This window comes from Schistocerca nitens, chromosome 2 (assembly GCF_023898315.1).
Source record: "Schistocerca nitens isolate TAMUIC-IGC-003100 chromosome 2, iqSchNite1.1, whole genome shotgun sequence".
Lineage (NCBI taxonomy): Eukaryota > Metazoa > Arthropoda > Insecta > Orthoptera > Acrididae > Schistocerca > Schistocerca nitens.
Window position 1 is genome coordinate 1,643,096 of NC_064615.1, and position 22,800 is coordinate 1,665,895.

Below are 22,800 nucleotides of genomic sequence, written 5' to 3' on the forward strand. Positions count from 1 at the left end.
TAAAAGTAGTAAAGGAGTTTTGCTATTTGGGGAGCAAAATAACCGATGATGGTCGAATTAGAGAGGATATAAAATGTAGACTGGCAATGGCAAGGAAAGCGTTTCTGAAGAAGAGAAATTTGTTAACATCGAGTATAGATTTAAGTGTCAGGAAGTCATTTCTGAGCCGGCCGCGGTGGTCTAGCGGTTCTGGCGCTGCAGTCCGGACCCGCGGGACTGCTACGGTCGCAGGTTCGAATCCTGCCTCGGGCATGGGTGTGTGTGATGTCCTTAGGTTAGTTAGGTTTAAGTAGTTCTAAGTTCTAGGGGACTTATGACCTAAGATGTTGAGTCCCATAGTGCTCAGAGCCATTTGAACCATTTGAACCAAGTCATTTCTGAAAGTATTTGTATGGAGTGTAGCCATGTATGGAAGTGAAACATGGACAGTAAATAGTTTGGACAAGAAGAGAATAGAAGCTTTCGAAATGTGGTGCTACAGAAGAATACTGAAGATTAGATGGGTAGATCACATAACTAATGAGGAGGTACTGAATAGGATTGGGGAGAAGAGAAGTTTGTGGCACAACTTGACCAGAAGAAGGGATCGGTTGGTAGGACATGTTCTGAGGCATCAAGGGATCACCAATTTAGTATTGGAGGGCATCGTGGAAGGTAAAAATCGTAGGGGGAGACCAAGAGATGAATACACTAAGCAGATTCAGAAGGATGTAGGTTGCAGTAGGTACTGGGAGATGAAGAAGCTTGCACAGGTTAGAGTAGCATGGAGAGCTGCATCAAACCAGTCTCAGGACTGAAGACCACAACAACAACAACATGTGTATTTTCGTGTTGTGAGTACGTAATAGAAATTTCTCGGCTGTCGATCTTCTTTCGTTTCACAGCACTAGTATCAGTACGACATTTTCGAATGTGTACTTGCTATATTACAGGCGAAACCATCGACACAACTAAAATTTGTATCCCGTCCTTCACTTCGCCTTTACACTGACGACACAACTAAAATTTGTATCCCATACTTCACTTCGCCTTTACACTGACACTGTATATGTCAATTGGCGAGCAAGATACAAATGTTGCGTATAGCTATATAGCTCAAGTAACGAATGGGATATTATTAGCGTCCAAGGCAACAAAACTTTACCCCATAGTGAAGTATGGGATACAAACTGTACATGTGTCGTCTTCTTGTCTTCGTGTAGTTCAATTGAGGTACAGGTTGCAAATGTAACTTACGTCTGTTTCCACCTTTTCGTTAGCAGTGCACATATATAGAGGTCAACGGAAGTCTGGTATACATATATTACATACGTAGGTCCTTCTGTCATCAGTAGTACTGATATGTACGTAAGGAAAGACTGTTAGTAATAGCGGAGTCGAAATAAACAACACATCTACAATTTGTATCCCGTGTTCCTCTTAAGGTTTACTGAAGCGGAGGATACATCGAGTGAAGAAGAGGACAGTAATGCTAGTGAAAACGAAGAAATCGACTTATGACAAACTCATATTCCGTGCTGTACTGAAGCAACACACTTCGAATGAGCTTTTAATTTGTATCCGGTGTTTCATTTACGGTTTAGTGAAACAGTGGATACATAGTTCAAGTGAACAACAGGACAGCAATGCTCGTTGAAACTATGAAATCGACGTATGCTGAACTTGTATCCCGTACTGCACTTAAGCAATACAGTTCGAAAGAGTTTCGAGATACAACTGCCATACATGTAACGTGATGTATTCTTTGCTAGTAATATATTCCATTCATTTCTTTCTATTGTATTTTGCGGAGAAATACTAAGATACAAACACACGATATCGTTAACGTGAAAATACTACTGGCCCTTATATATGTGAAGTACAGTTTTTCTCTCTTGCATTTCTTTGTTTCTGAACATTCTTCTCAGCTCTTTCATCTTTGTAATACATGCTCTCTGGCCAATTCTGACGTCATTGGTGAAAGCCGACTGGTTGTATCCCCTGCTAAACTAGACCCCAAAGGTCGTTCGCAGCAGCAGTTTTACAAAGAATGAGGCAGTAGGAAGTTTAACAGAGTTATGCTGCATTTTTATTACAATGTTTCTGTAAATGTGCCTTACAGTTCATTGTTACAAACATTGACTAGCACCATATCAAAAAATCACTACTGTAGGTGGAGAGGCAACTGAATAATGAGTTAATGAGACTTTGACCATCAATTCTCCGAAACCAATGTAGTGTTAGTTGACACCTTGTCATTCCAAAGGATCGACATGTATTCCGAAACAATTATTTTCGTGTATGACATTTGGTCCAGCCGCTTTCCGTCCTTGCACTGTGTAAGCCTTGCACGAAAACAACCCGACGTCCGGCATGTGTTTGTACAACTGTAGGTGGTGCAGTACACATCAGTACAATTTTACTGTCATGTTGGTTAATCTATGGTGGCTAGTTTCTGTATTTTGGCATGAGAAAGCTGTGTCCTGTTGCGTCGATATCGCCCACAGACGGGTCCAGGCAGCCAGCAGCAGTGTGGACATTGTGCGTTGCCTACACGATAAGCTCACGCGGAGGCTGGTGGCGTTGTGCTGCCAGGGAAGAGGCACGGAGCAGCCGGCCACAGTATTACTGCAGCTGGTAGAGAGGGCGCTTCCGTCGGCTTAAAGCGAGTCGGCGCGTAGTCGGGGTTGTGGAGGGAAGGAAAGTCGGCAAACTACAATTATGCAATGAAAACTGCACTCACCTTGGTGATGGGTTATGAATACTGTACGGTCCATCATACGAGGGGTGGCCCCCAAGTTCTTCATCTGCTGTATCTGTTTCATTGAATCGCTGTCTTCGTTGTGTGCTACATATTCATCTTCACTCTCCAGACCATTGTTGATTATTGTATTCTCATTGCTTCTTCCATTAAATCTTTGCGCCAATTTTCACTTTCAATTTTCTTTAAGTAATCGCAAGCTTTTATCCAATCATGTTGGATAATCTCAGATAAAGATTCTTCGGTTGTTTGTTTCAAGGTAGTTAAACTCATAAAATAAAATGCTTTTTCTGCAGTTTTTTGTTTCATTGTGTTTCGGATTAGCGCTATAGGGTTCAAATCACAGTGGTTTGGAGGTAGCCTCAGAATAGTGCGTCCGTTACGTTTTAAAAAAGCATGTGTTCACAGCGGGATAAATGTTCTATGGTAACAGCTGTGGCAACTACTTTTAAAATAACTGTTTACCGGTACTTAGTATTTTTGTTTGCAAGGACACGTTTCGCAGCAGTTGTTAAAACCAATTGTCATTGGTTTTCTGTCTTGAACTTACTGCAATTTCATTAAATAGAATTACACCTGAATCGTTTCGCTTTTCTTTATAAAGCATCTTCCGTGGTTATTCTGCAAATTGCATACATACAATTATGAATTTATGGTTGTTTTAGGTTGAAAACAGAGTTTTATTTGTAAACTGGCTATGCACGTTAATTAATGTGTTTCTTTACATATTCTCCAAACCACTGCTTCTTCCCTCCTTGCTAGCAGCGGTTGACGTCGAAATATTTTGATTTGCATGTACACTTCGCAGTTTTTGCCATTCTGCAGTATTTCCTGCGCTGCATATTTACACCTCATTTTTGTACATTGAACTAAAGTTGTGAGTGTTTCTTACTCTACACAATAACGGTGTTTATGTCTGTTCGTTTGTTTTCGTGAGTGTTGCCAGTATGTGACACACAGACATGCACACATGAATTAATGAAAAAATAATTTCACAGGTTGGTAACACAACGTGAACGAAAACAAATGAAGAGACTTAAACACTGTTAATGTGCAGAGTGAGAAACACACGTAACTTCAGTTCACTTTACAAAAGTGAAGTGTAACTAATGCAGCGCAAGAAATACTGCAGAATGGCAAAAACTGCGAAGTGCATATGCGCAGCGAAGTCTTTTAGATGTCAACCGCTGCTAGCTGGGAGGGAAGAAGCAGTGGTTTGGAGAATATGTAAAGAAACGCCCTAAGTAACTCGCACACCAACTTTATAAACAAAACGTTGTTTGTAACCTAAACAATCATAAATGTACAAACGTATGTATCCAATTCGCAGAATAACCATGGAAGATGCTATATAAATAAAAGCGAAACGCGCCTGGTGTAAGTTTCTTTAATTAAATTGCAGTGAGCTCAAGACAAAAAACCAATAATAACTGAGTTTACTTACATTTTTCCGTATGTCTTGTTTTCATTTGACAAGCCATTATATAAGTTTTTATAAAGTTATTCGTGTTGCGAGTTATTCTTGCCAGTTATGAAGTAAATGTTTCTACCAAATCTCCAATTTCTTTTGTTAATAAGTGTTGAGAAGGCGATACGGCATGTTGTACTAGAGTAACGGGGTACAGGCTGTCGATGTTAACCTTTTAAGTATCATATAAAATTGCAAACCGTAATTGTCCATTTAAAGTTCCTGAAGATGGGCGATTAATCCTACAAAATTCGCAGAATTATTAATAAAGGACACTATCGTGCAGGTGGAATTTCATTTACAGTAAATATCTACTTTCACTGGCGTATTTCTGCAAATAACAGAGGTAGTCTTTCCTGCTGTTGCCACAATACTTTAATCAACTTGACTCTCACATAGAACAGACGGAAATCTTTCGTGAGGTTGCGACCTCTGGGCAATCGTTGATCTTCGTCTCTTCGCCACAGTACTTAAGAGTGCAAAACGCTTCGCACACCTGTGAAGCTCATTGGCATACTTCATTCTAAAGAAGTTTTGTAATGTATACCCAAATGGGTAAGGGATCTAGGTCGACCCAGGAAATGATGAAGCTAAGAGCTGACGCTAGAATAGGTTCCTCGAACCTAATCCACAGATGTAGATGATGAAGACTTCATTCTAGAGGGAGTAAAATCTTTGTGTGATCAATTGCTCCACTGTTTATGGTACTCCGTGCCTCAGAGTTGTTTCTTTAATTGTTTTTCAACATATCACTTTGATTCATTCTAAGGTCATCCCCAATAAAAGATACGCAATACCAAATGCAAAACGTGTAACGTTTTCGCATTGTTTCCAATTCTCACTCAGTACATTACTGTTTTATTCTTCTTCTTTTCTTCCAGCATCTAGTGGTAGTTCTTATGGTTCGCTCTGATAAGATAATATCCTCAAAAGCTGTAGATATTGCCTGTTCACAAATTACTGTGGCTTCTGTTTGTATTCATTCGCAGGGGCAAGGTTCTCTTTCATTACTCAACAGCTCTGTTGCTATTCTCGGGAACCGACTACTTCCTTGAACATTCCAAAAACAGGGGAGCAGTACATCATTGGCTTAAAGCGTAAAGGACATACTGCAATTGACTGATGTAATAAACTGGCTGTTTCGCATTAACAAGTTTTAAATTTAATACAAGAAGGCTTAGACAGAAGATTTTATAAGATTTAGCAACTGATACTGAACCAGGAAACACATGTGCTAAAAGTTTTCTAGGAGAATTTGTGTAGTCTTATTTTGGCAACTTGATCTCGTTGCTGACATCCGTTCCCAAATGAGAATCTTTGAATATTTCTCAAGGTATACAGTTCATTTTGTACCGAACAGGCAAACATTCATCTATAGAAACAATTTTACGGCACATATACGAACGACTTTGCTTCATAAAACACGAGCCTAATGCCCCAGTTTCCTTACGGAATACACTCCACTCGCAATCGTTGCGTCGCTTGCTCGCGCCTGTTCCGTGTGGATGAACTGCGCATGCGCTAACGTCTGGCAGCCACGTGACGACAGCCATTTTGTATACTCGTTAACGGAGGTTCCCTCTAGCGGCGTCGCGTGACACAGCGTCAGTTCGAATTGGCAAGGTAAGGCGGTAGTACACGATCGTTTGATGCTGTTCGGTGATTAAAGCCCCCATTTTGTACTTTGATTTCAGCTGCTCATGTCATTCTGTAGTTCGTTTTTGGATTAACTGATGAAATTAGTGAGAAAGTGGCCTACATGTTAATGCAGTTGTCTTTTATAAGCAGACTTTCGCGATACTAGCGTAACTGCAAAGTTGTATCATATGAAACCCAGCTCCACACTTAACATGTGATATCCCCAGAGGTAACGAGTTGCTGTCAAGTGCGCGTCAGATAGCCTTTTATTCAGGATTCCACATTCCACTGTCGTAAAAAAAAAGTCGTACTGGAGTCGTTACGTTGTGACAAGCACAGTGCTGCTCGTTTTCCTGGCCCAAGAAGCAGCCACAATCCCTGAAATAATTTTGGGTGGGTCCAATAGAAATCTCACAACACCAGCATACCAGCACTGTTCATATTACATATTTATACATTAGCAGATAATATTGGATGCAGTTTCAAATTTTTTGCAGATGATACGTGCTAGGAGGTGGTAGCATATCAAGAGGGCTCTGATATTGTGAACTGCCTCCAGAATAATTTTAAGTTGTGGACTTCACAAAAGATAAAAATTTACTTTCCTTCACTTAGGTACGTCTTAAAATGATATATGAATTGCAGCTTATGAGGATACGAAGAGAGAATATTACAAAAGCTCAGACACAGTACAGACAAGCAGTTGTGAACTTCTAGACGGGATACCGGAATAATGTAGTTAATCTGCAAACGAGATTAGAAATTGCTTAAATGGATTTCGTATTTCTTTCACAATCTATTATGGCAATTACTAAAAGACGGAACATAACTCTATAATTTCTGTATAATCATTATATTTATGATAATTATTGTTATGTGCTCCATGTTACGTTCCCAAAAAATTACATCCTACAAAGTTGTTTACCCCTGTCCCAACAACTGTTCCTATTATTGCTACTGCGATTACCGTCACAACATTTGTTCCTTTGTTAATTCACTCCTTACGACCACCGTTTCTTTGTGATGTATATATTTTGAATGAAACCATTCGCTACTGGAACCGTCCAGAGTCCACCCTGATAAACAGCCACTGTCTGCAAGATTCCTTGCGCACTGGACGGTACGTATGCAGCGTTTCCATTGCAGCAATCGGTTCTTAATTTACTGAACCATCACGGTTTTGAAATCACTTGCATTACTATACATTCGAAATTAACACGAAGGACAGTCTTGTTATCAATTTCCTGAGGAGATTTCCGCATTAATGCTTCTGCGTAGAAGTTTCACTAGCAGAGGAGGTAAAAATGTCATTTATATATTGGACTCATGATCACTGCGAGCAATCGCTTTAATCAATTAGACAGCTGGAACATGCCTACAGAACTGACGCAAACGTTTAAGGTCACATTTGTTTTACAATGTTTTCCGCCAGACTGAAGAACTAACAGCCGGAACTGTTTAACTTCTTGTAGCTGGTTTCACGGTCATGAAAAATTTTGTAAACGACATTATGTTTGTCTCTAACAGTACAGTTATTTATTTCCACAAACAAATGTTGTCATTTCAGCCGTGTGGCCATTATCAAGTGGAAATTATTGATGCTCGGGGCTAGATAATGGTAAGCCACATACTGAGTAAATTGAGATTTTTTACACTGTTAATACCTACAGAGGATGGCGAGCCACTGGTGGAGTAGGATTTGAAGAGACCAAGAGATGGCACCACACACTCTGTTGTTACGTATTGCATCAACAGACAGCACGTCAGTTTTGTGGTTTAGTATGGAATGCAGAAGAAACAGCGACACTTATTCAGCTGAAAAAATGCATTGTGGAACGTATAAGGAATCCAGTTGTTTTGAGAGGGCCATGACAGGGTTATGAAATTATGGAGCAGGCTATATTACAGCACGTTATTATGTGCAGTACATGTAGTACTCTTAAATAATACTAACATTTAGTTAAACCATAATTATGGAACAATTTCTAAGACTTTACCTGGAGCCCATTGACTGTAAACCATTTTCGTGCTTGTTATCGACACCACTAGTGGTTGCTATAGTTATTGCAGCTTGTCATTGTAATACTTTTCAGTTTAGTTTCATGTTATTAGTAATTTTTGCCTTTTTTTCTTTTGTAAGGAGAAATATAACAAAAACAAGTATTATAATGGATGGATACCCGAATAACTTTTCAGAAGCTGTAGCGCTCAAATTTTTGGTTCCAGTCTCTGATTCAGTTTTCTGGAAGCTCACAATTCATCAAGACTCTTGTAAAATTAATGTCAAGAAACGTGGCCGTTGATAGTGAACCCCTGAGACAGTCAGTCGCACCCCCTTCCCCGCACCAACGACCGCAGGGTTCGTGAACAGGCTGTCGTCGTACGCCCAAATTTCTGAAAATGTCAAGTGATACGCAATGACAAAAAGTCTGGGAATCCCTGCTGTAAGGCATAAGAAACTGTCTGACGTAATGGACCTGCTTCCCTATATACCTGCGGTACATCGTGCACATTTTTTAGTCTTCACTCAGTATGAGGCTATACAGCAGGTTGGAGAACCTGAATTGACTGATGGCAGTATCTTATGTTACCCTGAGAGCAAAGTGAATGGTGATTTGTAAAGTCGGCCGTTGTGGCCGAGCGGTTGTAGGCGCATCAGTCTGGAACTGCGTGACCGCTACGGTCGCAGGTTCGAATCCTGCCTCGGACATGGATGTGTGTGATGTCCTTAGGTTAGTTTGGTTTAAGTAGTTCTAAGTTCTAGATGACTGACGACCTCAGATGTTAAGTGCCGTAGTACTCAGAGCCATTTTTGATAAGTGAAGCCAAATATTGGCACTGAATCTTTGGTGATGTTGTTGTGGTCTTCAGTCCCGAGACTGGTTTTCTGCAGCTCTCCATGCAACTCTATCCTGTGCAAGCATCTTCATCTCCCAGTGCCTACTGCAACCTACATCCTCTTGAATCTGCTTAGTGTATTCACCTCTTGGTCTCCCTCTACGATTTTTACCCTCCACGCTGCCCTCCAATACTAAATTTGTGATCCCTTGATGCCTCAGAATATGTCCTACCAACCGATCCCTTCTTCGAGTCAAGTTGTGCCACAAACTTCTCTTCTCCCCAATCCTATTCAATACCTCCTCATTAGTTATGTGATCTACCCATCTAATCTTCAGCATTCTTCTGTAGCACCACATTTCGAAAGCTTCTATTCTCTTCTTGTCCAAACTATTTATCGTCTATGTTCCACTTCCATACATGACTACACTTCATACAAATACTTTCAGAGACGACTTCCTGACACTTTAAGTTATACTCGATGTTAACAAATTTCTCTTCTTCAGAAACGCTTTCCTTGCCATTGCCAGTCTACATTTTATATCTTCTCTACTTCGACCATCATCAGTTATTTTGCTCCCCAAATAGCAAAACTCCTTTACTACTTTAAGTGTCTCATTTCCTAATCTAATTCCCTCAGCATCACCCGACTTAATTCGACTACATTCCATTATCCTCGTTTTGCTTCTGTTGATGTTCATCTTATATCCTCCTTTCAAGACACTATTCATTCCGTTCAACTGCTCTTCCAAGTCCTTTGCTGTCTCTGACAGAATTACAATGTCATCGGCAAACCTCAAAGTTTTTATTACTTCTCCATGGATTTTAATACCTACTCCGAATTTTTCTTTTGTTTCCTACACTGCTTGCTCAATATAAAGATTAAATAACATCGGAGATAGGCTACAACCCTGTCTCACTCCCTTCCCAACCACTGCTTCCCTTTCATATCCCTCGACACTTATAACTGCCATCTGGTTTCTGTATAAATTGTAAATAGCCTTTCGCTCCCTGTATTTTACCCCAGCCACCTTCAGAATTTGAAAGAGAGTATTCCACTCAACATTGTCAAACACTTTCTCCAAGTCTACAAATGCTAGAAACGTAGGTTTGCCTTTCCTTAATCTAGCTTCTAAGATAAGTCGTAAGGTCAGTATTGCCTCACGTGTTCCAATATTTCTATGGAATCCAAACTGATCTTTCCCGAGGTCGGCTTCTACTAGATATTCCATTCGTCTGTAAAGAATTCGCGTTAGTATTTTGTAACTGTGACTTACTAAACTGATTGTGCGGTAATTTTCACATCTGTCAACACCTGCTTTCTTTGGGATTGGAATTATTATATTCTTCTTGAAGTCTGAGGGTATTTCGCCTGTCTCATACATCTTGCTCACCAGGTGATAGAGTTTCGTCAGGACTGGCTCTCTCAAGGCCGTCAGTAGTTCTAATGGAATGTTGTCTACTCCTGGGGCCTTGTTTCGACTCAGATCTTTCAGTGCTCTGTCAAACTCTTCACGCAGTATCATATCTCCCATTTCATCTTCATCTACATCCTCTTCCATTTCCATAATATTGCCCTCTATATACTCCTTCTGTCGTGTCCCACTGACGTGTCCTGAGAGGGAGTGGAAGGACTGCGTTGGTGCGCGTCAGAGAACTTACTTGGCATGAGGTCTCGGTGGTGTGGGCCGCCAACTCCTCACTGCGCCGTTGTAGAGAAGGCTGCAAGGTGAGCTAGAGTACGGAATTCGGATAGGATCATAGGGAAGCCTTCATGTATGAACACTCGATGTATAGAACGATTATACTGGAAGTACCCCTGGCACTTGTGATTTGAATAAGATTCTATATACAGTCTCCAATGATTGTCTATCTGGCTATGCAGTTGCCATCCCTAACTTCCCAAACCTAAGTCCTAATACAGCAGAGGCGAGCGCACCAGACTAAGTGTCAGCTGCGTCGATTCAGCCTAAGTCCCTACTTGTTGCTGTGCTCAATACTCTCCTGCAACTCTTGCAGCATCCCGACGCCGACTAACGTGGACCGGCGTCCTAGGTACCTCACTCCATCACTGTCCTTCGATCTAGCGGCTATCCGCTTTTATAGGGGGTAGTGCACCCGGCACCACTTGTTCTAGAAGGTTCTAGCAGCCCCGAACTTTGAGCCCTGAGTAGGCTAGTCACGCGGCAGCATGTGATGCCTACGTGATGAACTAGCCATTCTCCACTGTTTGCTGTGTCCAAGGGTTGCCACTAACTGTGCTTGAGCCTCGTGATACTGCATACTCCGCTCTTGTTAGTCGAGTACACATTACACATTACACATGAGATAGTCTGGTCACGTCCGCCTCGCTTGATCTGTAGCAATAATTTTCCAGCCTACAGCCTACATGATTTTAATTCTATCGTCTACTATTCGCGACACTTCCACCTTTCTGCTGTCCCTTCTTTGCTTAGAACTGGGTTTCCATCTGAGCTCTTGATATTCACACAAGTGGTTCTCTTTTCTCCAAAGGTCTCTTTAATTTTCCTGTAGGCAGTATCTGTCTTACCCCTAGTGAGATAAGCCTCTACATCCTTACATTTGTCCTCTAGCCATCCCTGCTTAGCCATTTTGCACTTCCTGTCGATCTCATTTTTGAGACATTTGTATTCCTTTTTGCCTGCTTCATTTACTGCATTTTTATATTTTCTTCTTTCATAAATTAAATTCAATGTTTCTGCTGTTACCCAAGGAGTTCTACTAGCCCTTATCTTTTGCCTACTTATCCTCTGCTACCTTCACTATTTCATCTCTCAAAGCTACCCATTCTTCTTCTACCGCATTTCTTTCCCCCATTCTTGTCAATTGTTCCCTAATGCTCTACCTGAAACTCTGTACAACCTCTGGTTCTTTCAGTTTATCCAGGCCCCATCTCCTTAAATTCCCACCTTTTTTGCAGTTTCTTCAGTTTTAATTTACAGTTCATAACAAATAGATTGTGGTCAGAGTCCATATCTGCCCCTGGAAATGTCTTACAATTTAAAACCTGGTTCCTAAATCTCTGTCTTACCATTACATAATCTATCTGAAAACTGTCAGTATCTCCAGGCTTCTTCCATGTATACAGCCTTCTTTTATGATTCTTGAACCAAGTGTTAGCTATGATTAAGTTGTGCTCCGTGCGAAATTCTATCAAGCGGCTTTCTCTTTCATTTCTTAGCCCCAATCCATATTCACCTACTACGTTTCCTTCTCTCTCTTTTCCTTCTACCGATTTCCAGTCACCCATCAGTATTAAATTTTCGTCTCCCTTCACTATCTGAATAATTTCTTTGATTTCATCATACATTTCTTCAATTTCTTTGTCATCTGCAGAGCTAGTTGGCATATAAACTTTTACTACTCTAGTAGGCGTGGGCTTCGTGTCTATCTTGGCCACAATAATGCGTTCACTATGCTGTTTGTTGTAGCTTACCCGTTCATTATTAAAGCTATTCCTGCATTACGCCTATTTGATTTTGTATTTATGATACTGTATTCGCCCCACCAAAATTCTTGTTCTCCTGCCACCGAACTTCACTAATTCCCACTATATCTAACTTTAACCTATCCATTTCCCTTTTTAAATTTTCTAACCTACCTGCCCGATTAAGGGATCTGACATTCCACGCTCCGATCCGTAGAACGCCAGTTTTCTTTCTCCTGATAACGACGTCCTCTTGAGTAGTCCCCGCCCGGAGATCCGAATGGGAGACTATTTTACCTCCGGAATATTTTACCCAAGAAGACGCCATCATCATTTAACCATACAGTAAAGCTGCATGCCCTCGGGAAAAATTACGGCTGTAGTTTCCCCTTGCTTTCAGCCGTTAGCAGTACCAGCACAGCAAGGCCGTTTTGGTTAGTGTTTCAAGGCCAGATCAGTCAATCATCCAGACTGTTGCCCCTGCAACTACTGAAAAGGCTGCTGCCCCTCTTCAGGAACCACACGTTTGTCTGGCCTCTCAACAGATACCCCTCCGTTGTGGTTGCACCTACGGTACGTCTATCTGTATCGCTGAGGCACGCAAGCCTCCCCACCAACGGCATGGTCCATGGTTCACGGGGGGCTTTGGTGATGTACAGTGACAAGCCAGAAACTTATCTGTCTTGCTTCATAATACAGGGTTATTACAAATGATTGAAGCGATTTCACAGCTCTACAATAACTTTATTATTTGAGATATTTTCACAATGCTTTGCACACACATACAAAAACTCAAAAAGTTTTTTTAGGCATTCACAAATGTTCGATATGTGCCCCTTTAGTGATTCGGCAGACATCAAGCCGATAATTAAGTTCCTCCCACACTCGGCGCAGCATGTCCCCATCAGTGAGTTCGAAAGCATCGTTGATGCGAGCTCGCAGTTCTGGCACGTTTCTTGTTAGAGGAGGTTTAAACACTGAATCTTTCACATAACCCCACAGAAAGAAATCGCATGTGGTTAAATCGGGAGAGCGTGGAGGCCATGACATGAATTGCTGATCATGATCTCCACCACGACCGATCCATCGGTTTTCCAATCTCCTGTTTAAGAAATGCCGAACATCATGATGGAAGTGCGGTGGAGCACCATCCTGTTGAAAGATGAATGGTTCAAATGGCTCTGAGCACTATGGGACTCAACATCTGTGGTCAGAAGTCCCCTAGAACTTAGAACTACTTAAACCTAACTAACCTAAGGACATCACACACATCCATGCCCGAGGCAGGATTCGAACCTGCGACCGTAGCAGTCGCGCGGTTCCTGACTGAGCGCCTAGAACCGCTAGACCACCGCGGCCGGCTTGTTGAAAGATGAAGTCGGCGCTGTCGGTCTCCAGTTGTGGCATGACCCAATTTTCCAGCATGTCCAGATACACGTGTCCTGTAACGTTTTTTTTTTTTTTTCGCAGAAGAAAAGGGAGCCGTGAACTTTAAACCGTGAGATTGCACAAAACACGTTAACTTTTGGTGAATTGCGAATTTGCTGCACGAATGCGTGAGGATTCTCTACCGCCCAGATTTGCACATTGTCTCTGTTCACTTCACCATTAAGAAAAAATGTTGCTTCATCACTGAAAACAAGTTTCGCACTGAACGCATCCTCTTCCATGAGCTGTTGCAACCGCGCCGAAAATTCAAAGCGTTTGACTTTGTCATCGGGTGTCAGGGCTTGTAGCAATTGTAAACGGTAAGGCTTCTGCTTTAGCCTTTTCCGTAAGATTTTTCAAACCGTCGGCTGTGGTACGTTTAGCTGCCTGCTTGCTTTATTCGTCGACTTCCGCGGGCTACGCGTGAAACTTGCCCGCACGCGTTCAACCGTTTCTTCGCTCACTGCAGGCCGACCCGTTGATTTCCCCTTACAGAGGCATCCAGAAGCTTTAAACTGCGCATACCATCGCCGAATGGAGTTAGCAGTTGGTGGATATTTGTTTAACTGTTATGACTGACTGATGTGAGTGTATTTCAAGCACGACATACGCTTTCTCGGCTCTTGTCGCCATTTTGTCTCACTGCGCTCTCGAGTGCTCTGGCGGCAGAAACCTAAAGTGCGGCTTCAACAGAACAAAACTTTATGAGTTTTTCTACGTATCTGTAGTGTGTCGTGACCATATGTCAATGAATGGAGCTACAGTGAATTTATGAAATCGCTTCAATCATTTGTAATAGCCCTGTATTGTTTTTGACTGTACCCAGCAGTTAAAAATGTTCTTTTTCATTTGAAAACAACATTTTTGAGTTCGTGGTTCCCCTGACCAATAATGTTGTTTCCTTTGCTCCCTTGTAGAATGCCTTGGTTTTATTATACATTCCTGGAAATTGAAATAAGAACACCGTGAATTCATTGTCCCAGGAAGGGGAAACTTTATTGACACATTCCTGGGGTCAGATACATCACATGATCACACTGACAGAACCACAGGCACATAGACACAGGCAACAGAGCATGCACAATGTCGGCACTAGTACAGTGTATATCCACCTTTCGCAGCAATGCAGGCTGCTATTCTCCCATGGAGACGATCGTAGAGATGCTGGATGTAGTCCTGTGGAACGGCTTGCCATGCCATTTCCAGCTGGCGCCTCAGTTGGACCAGCGTTCGTGCTGGACGTGCGGACCGCGTGAGACGACGCTTCATCCAGTCCCAAACATGCTCAATGGGGGACAGATCCGGAGATCTTGCTGGCCAGGGTAGTTGACTTACACCTTCTAGAGCACGTTGGGTGGCACGGGATACATGCCGACGTTTATTGGCCTGTTGGAACAGCACGTTCCCTTGCCGGTCTAGGAATGGTAGAACGATGGGTTCGATGACGGTTTGGATGTACCGTGCACTATTCAGTGTCCCCTCGACGATCACCAGTGGTGTACGGCCAGTGTAGGAGATCGCTCCCCACACCATGATGCCGGGTGTTGGCCCTGTGTGCCTCGGTCGTATGCAGTCCTGATTGTGGCGCTCACCTGCACGGCGCCAAACACGCATACGACCATCATTGGCACCAAGGCAGAAGCGACTCTCATCGCTGAAGACGACACGTCTCCATTCGTCCCTCCATTCACGCCTGTCGCGACACCAATGGAGGCGGGCTGCACGATGTTGGGGCGTGAGCGGAAGACGGCCTAACGGTGTGCGGGACCGTAGCCCAGCTTCATGGAGACGGTTGCGAATGGTCCTCGCCGATACCCCAGGAGCAACAGTGTCCCTAATTTGCTGGGAAGTGGCGGTGCGGTCCCCTACGGCACTGCGTAGGATCCTACGGTCTTGGCGTGCATCCGTGCGTCGCTGCGGTCCGGTCCCAGGTCGACGGGCACGTGCACCTTCCGCCGACCACTGGCGACAACATCGATGTACTGTGGAGACCTCACGCCCCACGTGTTGAGCAATTCGGCGGTACGTCCACCCGGCCTCCCGCATGCCCACTATACGCCCTCGCTCAAAGTCCGTCAACTGCACATACGGTTCACGTCCACGCTGTCGCGGCATGCTACCAGTGTTAAAGACTGCGATGGAGCTCCGTATGCCACGGCAAACTGGCTGACACTGACGGCGGCGGTGCACAAATGCTGCGCAGCTAGCGCCATTCGACGGCCAACACCGCGGTTCCTGGTGTGTCCGCTGTGCCGTGCGTGTGATCATTGCTTGTACAGCCCTCTCGCAGTGTCCGGAGCAAGTATGGTGGGTCTGACACACCGGTGTCAATGTGTTCTTTTTTCCATTTCCAGGAGTGTATAAAAGTTACGTATAGAATACTGCTCGCCTCAGTGCGAGACTTCAGCTTGCTACTCGTTAAACAGCTTGTCAAATTTTGGCACAAAATTGCTTGCAGCTGTCCTCATTTCCTTCTTCACACAAAGTGGTGACCTGTACTTCGTTTTAATGACAGCCACTGTCGAAAACCACTCTCGCAAGATAGAAGGTTGCGAAGGCAGATAATACCTTCAGCGCTTTCTTGGTCAAGCTTGGAAACTCTTTTCTTACTGAGTACCACAATTTTGGCAATGTCAGTTTTGAAAACGTCACTTGTAGTGAAGAATCTGACGAAAATTCTATCAACTTCCTCTTCTGCAGTATTGAATTCAGAAGGAGAGTCATTACTGAAGGGATTTTGAACCCACTGAAATCTAAATGTACATGAAGTCCGGATAAATGTCCTAGGGTTATGAAAAACAATATCTGCCCTAAGGCCTACCTCATTATCGTTTATATAATGCTGACATGGAAAGTAGTTGATTTTTCTCTTCCAAAGAAGCAGCTTCTTTTTGAAGGACGAAACTTTATCAATAATCTGAATTAAATGAGTCTCATTTCTTTGCAGAGTCTTGTTCAGTGACATTAACTTCTCAAATCTATCACAAAACTATGCACCCTTTAAGGAAAAGTCAGTGTCTACAAAGTACTTCGCACTGTTATGATTTTCTTCTTCCAGGTAAGAACAGACTTCTCGCATACGTTCAAAAACGCGCGATAATAAATTCCCCTAGAAAACCAACGAGTGCAGGTATAAAATAAGAGAGATGTATTAGGTTGGTGCGTAAGCTTGTAGCGTTCTGTTCTGCATGTTGGTATTCCGAATGCTATGGGTGCATTTATCGGCTGTCATTTTCTATTTGTATTTCACTGTTGCTATTTGAGTTTAAGTGTTGTCATTTTGTAATTTGGAGATAGTTAGTGGCGTTGTGGACGCTAGAAACTGGAATGACAGGTGGGGAAATCGGAACATTTCCGCCACATTCTTCTGTTTGGGTTCAATAGAAGGGTGATAGTAGCGGAGGCAGTGGGAAACATGTGCGCCGTGTACAGGGGTTAATGCCATTAGACAGAGCACGGCAAGAAAATGGTTTTCTCGTTTCAAAGAGGATCCTTTTGACATTAGTGACTTTCCAGGTTCATGAAGAACCTCAAGGTTTGATGAAGATCGCTTGAACGCATTAATCCACAACAATCCACATTAATGTACTCGAGGAGTGGCAAATTCGATGAATTTTTCATCATTCCACCATTGAGTGACATTTGCATGCAGTGGGGAAGGTTCAAAAATCGGGCGTATGGGTAAAGAAAGCATGCTCCAAGTCCAAAAACCAGCGGGTGGCCACGTGCGCTCCGCTGTTCGCTCATGATCAGCTGGTTCGTGAACGACGCCAACCATTCCTATCCTGTTTCATTATCTGTGTCGAGAAGTTTCGTTTTTATGCTAACATAAGGAAAAGAACGGAATGGTTGAGCCCAAACAAAGCAGACACTCCCTGCACAAAGACCTGCGCATATTCACAAAAGGTAATGTTTGGCATCAGGTGGAACAGCGACAGTGTGGTGGACTACGAACTGCTGACATTTATTGTCAACAACTGACGCGTCTTGCAGACAAAATCCAAGAACAACGACCAAGAAGAGTGCGTGAAGTTATACTGTTCTACGATAATGCCCGCTCGCATTCTGCTAGACTGACAAATAACACTGTGCAGGAATTGGATTGGGAAGTCATTCAGCACCCACAGTATTCACCCCCATATTTTCAACTTTTTCCCATTCTGTCGAACTACCTTCAAGGATTTTCCGCTCCGGATGAAAATGCTCTCGTAACATGACGCGACGAGTTCTTTGCCTCAAAACTAGATGATTTCTACCGTCGCGGAATCGAAAAGTTACCCCAGCTGTTGTGAATGGTGAAGGAGGATGACTAAAGTATCTTTATGTGTATCTGTTGTATTTATTAATCTTAAGGAAAAATACTACGGACTTATGCACCAACTTAACATGCTCAACTCCCATATCGTGACATATTTGTCTAAAAATCTAGCTTCTTGAGGACGAGTTTTAATAAAGTTCACCACATTTATGACAGTTTGTAGTACTTGATTTAGATCAGTACTCAAATATTACAAAGCAAGAGCTTTATGAATAATGCAGTGGGTCCGAATAGTGCTTGTAGACCCCTGTAGCTCCCCGACATGGATCGCGCGCCATCAGAATAAAAATCACACCGCAGGCCGGATTAATTTGATTTTCTACCATGAAGTTGTCCTCTATTTCGAACAAATCATTGTCGGTAATACCTGAATTTATTTCATAACAAAACAGATCTTCAATCATTCTGTTACTTTATTCGTCAATAAATGGCACGTAGCAAATTACATTTACATCTACATGAAGAATTTCTACCTCTACATGGATACTCTGAAAATCACACTTAAATGCCTGGCAGAGGGTTCATCGAACCACCTTCACAATTCTCTATTATTCCAATCTCGTACAACGCGTGGAAGGAACGAACATCTATATTGTTCCGTACGAGCTCTGACTTCCCTTATTTTATCGTGGTGATCGTTCATCCCTATGTAAGTCGGTGTCAACAAAATATTTTTGCATTCGGAGGAGAAAGTTGGTGATTGGAATTTCGTGAGAAGATTCCGTCGCAACGAAAAACGCCTTTCTTTTAATGATGTCCATCCCAAATCCTCATTTCTGTGACACTCTCTCCCATATTTCGCAATAATACAAAACGTGCTGCCTTTCTTTCAACTTTTTCTACGTACGCCGTCAGTCTTATCTGGTAAGGATCCCACACCGCGCAGCAGTATCCTAAAAGAGGACGGACAAGCGTAGTATAGGCAGTCTCCTTAGTAGGTCTGCTACATTTTCTAAGTGTCCTGCCAATAAAACGCAGTCTTTGGTTAGCCTTTCCCACAACATTTTTTATGTGTTTCTTCCAATTTAAGTTGTTCGTAATTGTAATACCTAGGTATTTAGTTGAATTTACGGCTTTTAGATTAGACTGATTTATCGTGTAACCGAAGTTTACCGAGTTCCTTTTAGCACTCATGTGGATGACCTCACACTTTTCGTTATTTAAGGTCAACTGCCACTTTTCGCACCAGTCCGATAATTCTTCTAAATCGTTTTGCAGTTTGTTTTGCTCTTCCGATGACTTTATTAGTCGATAAACGACACCGTCATCTGCAAACGACCGAAGACGGCTGCTCAGATTGTCTCCCAAATCGTTTATATAGATAAGGAACAGCAAAAGGGGCAACGGCCTTGCCGCAGTGGCTACACCGGTTCCCGTGCGATCACCGAAGTTAAGCGCTGTCGGGCGTGGCCGGCGCTTGGATGGGTCACCATCCCGCCGCCATGTGCTGTTGCCATTTTTCGGGGTGCACTTAGCCTCGTGATGCCAATTGAGGAGCTACTCGACCGATTAGTAGCGGCTTCGGTCAAAGAATACCGTCCTAACGGTCGGGAGTGCGGTGTGCTGACCACACGCCCCTCCTTATCCGCATCCTCCTCGGAAGATGACACGGCGGCCGGACGGTCCCGGAAGGGCCACTTGTGGCCTAAAGACGGAGCTTTTTTTAACAGCAAAAGGCCTATAACACTACCTTGGGGAACGCCAGAACTCACTTCTGTTTTACTCGATGACTTTCCGTCAATTACTACGAACTGTGACGTCTCTGACAGGAAATCACAGATACGGTCACATAACTGAGACGATATTCCTTAAACACGCATTTCACTACGAGCCGCTTGTGTGGTAAAGTGTCAAAAGCCTTCCGGAAATCCAGAAATACGGAATCGATCTGAAATCCCTTGTCAATAGCACTCAACACTTCATGTGAATAAAGAGCTATTTGTGTTTTACAGGAACGATGTTTTCTATACCCTTGTTGACTGTGTATCAATAGACCGTTTCCTTCGAGGTAATTCATTATGTTCGAACACAATGTATGTTCCAAAAACCTGCTGCATATCGACGTTAACAATATGGGCCTGTAATTTAGTGGATTACTCCTACTACCTTTCTTGAATATAGGTGTGACCTGTGCAACTTTCCAGTCTTTGGGTACGGATCTTTCGTCGAGCGAACGGTTGTATATGATTGTTAAGTATGGAGCTAATGCATCAACATACTCCGAAAGGAACCTAATTGGTAAACAGTGTGGACCAGAAGACTTGCTTTTATTGAGTGCTTTAAGTTGCTTCACTACTCCGAGGATATTAAATGAGGATATTAAATGAGCATCTCTATTGTTATCAGTGGCCTCACAAAGCTGCAAGCCAAAATCTTCCCCTCTAATTTTTTTATATAATTTGGTCATGATGGTCTTCACCTAAATCTTGAATTCGACGACTAATTGTGATGTCGGTTGTAGGAATGGGCAACACTGTTTTGCCATGGACACTCCAAACTAAACACCATGTGTACAGCACACCGTAGAATTAATTCTTTTCCAATCGTATGAGCTTTCATACATTTTGCTACTCGGCAAGCTACAATATAGGACGCTAGAAAGGCTTTATTGGAGATCTCGCTTACTTAGAAAATAATGACTTTCTTGTTCTTTCATTTCACTCAGTTTTCTAGAAAAATATTCTCTTGGTTTGATCACGTCATTCTTACCAACACTTTCTAAATGATGCCTTAATTGTTAGGTAATATAATTTCAACAGAAAGTACTTTTAGATACCAAACACGCTGTTGACTCTCTTCATTGTTCAGAGCAGGGTACATGAAACCAATATCTAGGTAGCTATCGTCGTATTTTCTGTACATGCGTTTCCCGTCTTCGTTACTACTTTCCTTGCAGTCTTCAGCGACTTCTCGCTTTTTGCTTCCGTAGTTTATCGCCTTTATCAACTTTATAACAAAGTCACAATGTGATAAAAACTGGTTGAAAATACAACAGTCACTGCTGGTGCTAAGGGTGCGATTGTTCGTCTTCGCAGTTGTGACCCGACTGCTTACGCAGGCTGTCTGACAGCTAAAGGTGGAATTCCAGTTGTGACCTGACTGCTTACGCAGGCTGTCTGACAGCTAAAGGTGGAATTCCAGTTGTGACCTGACTGCTTACGCAGGCTGTCTGACAGCTAAAGGTGGAATTCCAGTTGTGACCCGACTGCTTACGCAGGCTGTCTGACAGCTAAAGGTGGAATTCCAGTTGTGACCCGACTGCTTACGCAGGCTGTCTGACAGCTAAAGGTGGAATTCCTACGAGACCACACAGGCTGACACCAGAAATGAAATTTCCCACAGCTGTCTTCTTTGCAGCTACGAAACAAATCCAGGGCGCCCCAGGCGGTCATTCGTGGCTCGCGACGGCGTCGCAGCACACAGGTTAAACAGCACTGCCGTAATACATGTAGTACGTTGTAGCACAGTAAATGTACTTCTCAGTCCATCACCTGATTTATGAAGTTTGCTGAACCTTCATGTGTCTCTCCTGAAAGGATTAGATTAGTGCTTCTTCCATAGATCATGAATACGACACTTTGTAATGATGTGGGACGTGTCAGGTTAATAAAAGGTGTCTATACAAGATATTACATTACACAAAATATTACATGACACTTAATATTTTTAATTTTTTTGGTGGGGGGGGGGGGGGAATTACCCACTTACTATATCCAAATATTCATCTAATGAGTAGAAGGAGTTGCCGTTCAGAAATTCTTTCAATTTCATTTTAAATGCTATATGGCTATCTGTCAGACTTTTGATGCTATTAGGTAAGTGATATAAGACTTTTGTGGCAGCGTAATTTACCCCCTTCTGAGCCAAAGTTAGATTTAACCTTGAGTAGTGAAGATCATCCTTTCTCCTACTGTTGTAGCCATGTACACTGCTATTACGTTTGAATTCGTTCGGATTGTTAATAACAAATTTCATAAGTGAATATATACATATATTGTGAGGCTACAGTGAAGATCTCTAGCTCTTTAAATAAGTGTCTGCAGGATGATCTTGGATGAGCTCCGGCAATTATTCTGATTACGCGCTTTTGTGCAATGAACACTCTTTTACTCAATGATGGGTTACCCCAGAATATGATGCCATACGAAAGCAGGGAATGAAAATAGGCATGGTAAGCTAATTTACTGAGATGTATATCGCCAAAATTTGCAATGACCCTAATAGCATAAGTAGCTGAACTCAAACGTTTCACCAGATCCTCAATGTGTTTTTTCCAGTTCAACCCCTCATCAATGCATACACCTAGAAATTTTGAACATTCTACCTTAGCTACCGATTTCTGATCGAAGTCTATATTTATTAATGGTGTCATCCCATTTACTGTGTGGAACTGTATATACTGTGTTTTGTCAAAGTTTAATGAGAGCCCATTCGCAGAGAACCACTTAATGATTTTCTGAAAAACATCCTTTAGAATTTAATCAGTTAATTCTTATTTGCTGGGTGTGATAGCTATACTTGTATCATCGGCAAAAAGTACCAGCTTTGCATCTTCGTGAATACAGAATGGTAAGTCATTAATATATATTAAGAACAGCAGAGAACCCAAGACCGAACCTTGTGGCACCCCGTCCTTGTTCCCCAGTTTGAGAAATCACCAGTTTTTTGCATATTATGTGAACTGTTTATTTCAACTTTCTGCACTCTTCCAGTTGGGTATGATTTAAACCATTTGAGCACTGTCCCATTCATACCACAGTACTTGATCTTATCTAGAAGTATTCCATGATTTACACAATCAAAAGCCTTTGAGAGATCACAAAAAATTTACTTAATGTAGCTTACCATTATCTAGCCCCGAGCGTTTCAATTGTGTTTCAGGCTTTGGCATGTGTCCATTACGAACAGCAGTAACTACTCCG

The 22,800-nt window shown here is 42.5% G+C and overlaps 1 protein-coding gene across 3 annotated transcripts in view; it reads left to right on the forward strand.

Annotated features, from left to right (window-relative positions):
* The first annotated feature begins 5,777 nt into the window (after positions 1-5,777).
* Positions 5,778-22,800, forward strand: part of LOC126234232 (cytochrome P450 9e2-like) — a 91,957-nt gene continuing 74,934 nt past the window's right edge. For 2 of the 3 annotated variants that reach the window (XM_049942921.1, XM_049942923.1), the window contains exon 1: positions 5,780-5,831. The gene's annotated coding sequence lies outside the window, so the exon portion shown is untranslated. Of the gene's footprint in view, positions 5,832-22,800 lie in introns of all 3 variants that reach the window. The other variant, XM_049942922.1, reaches the window with a different exon arrangement.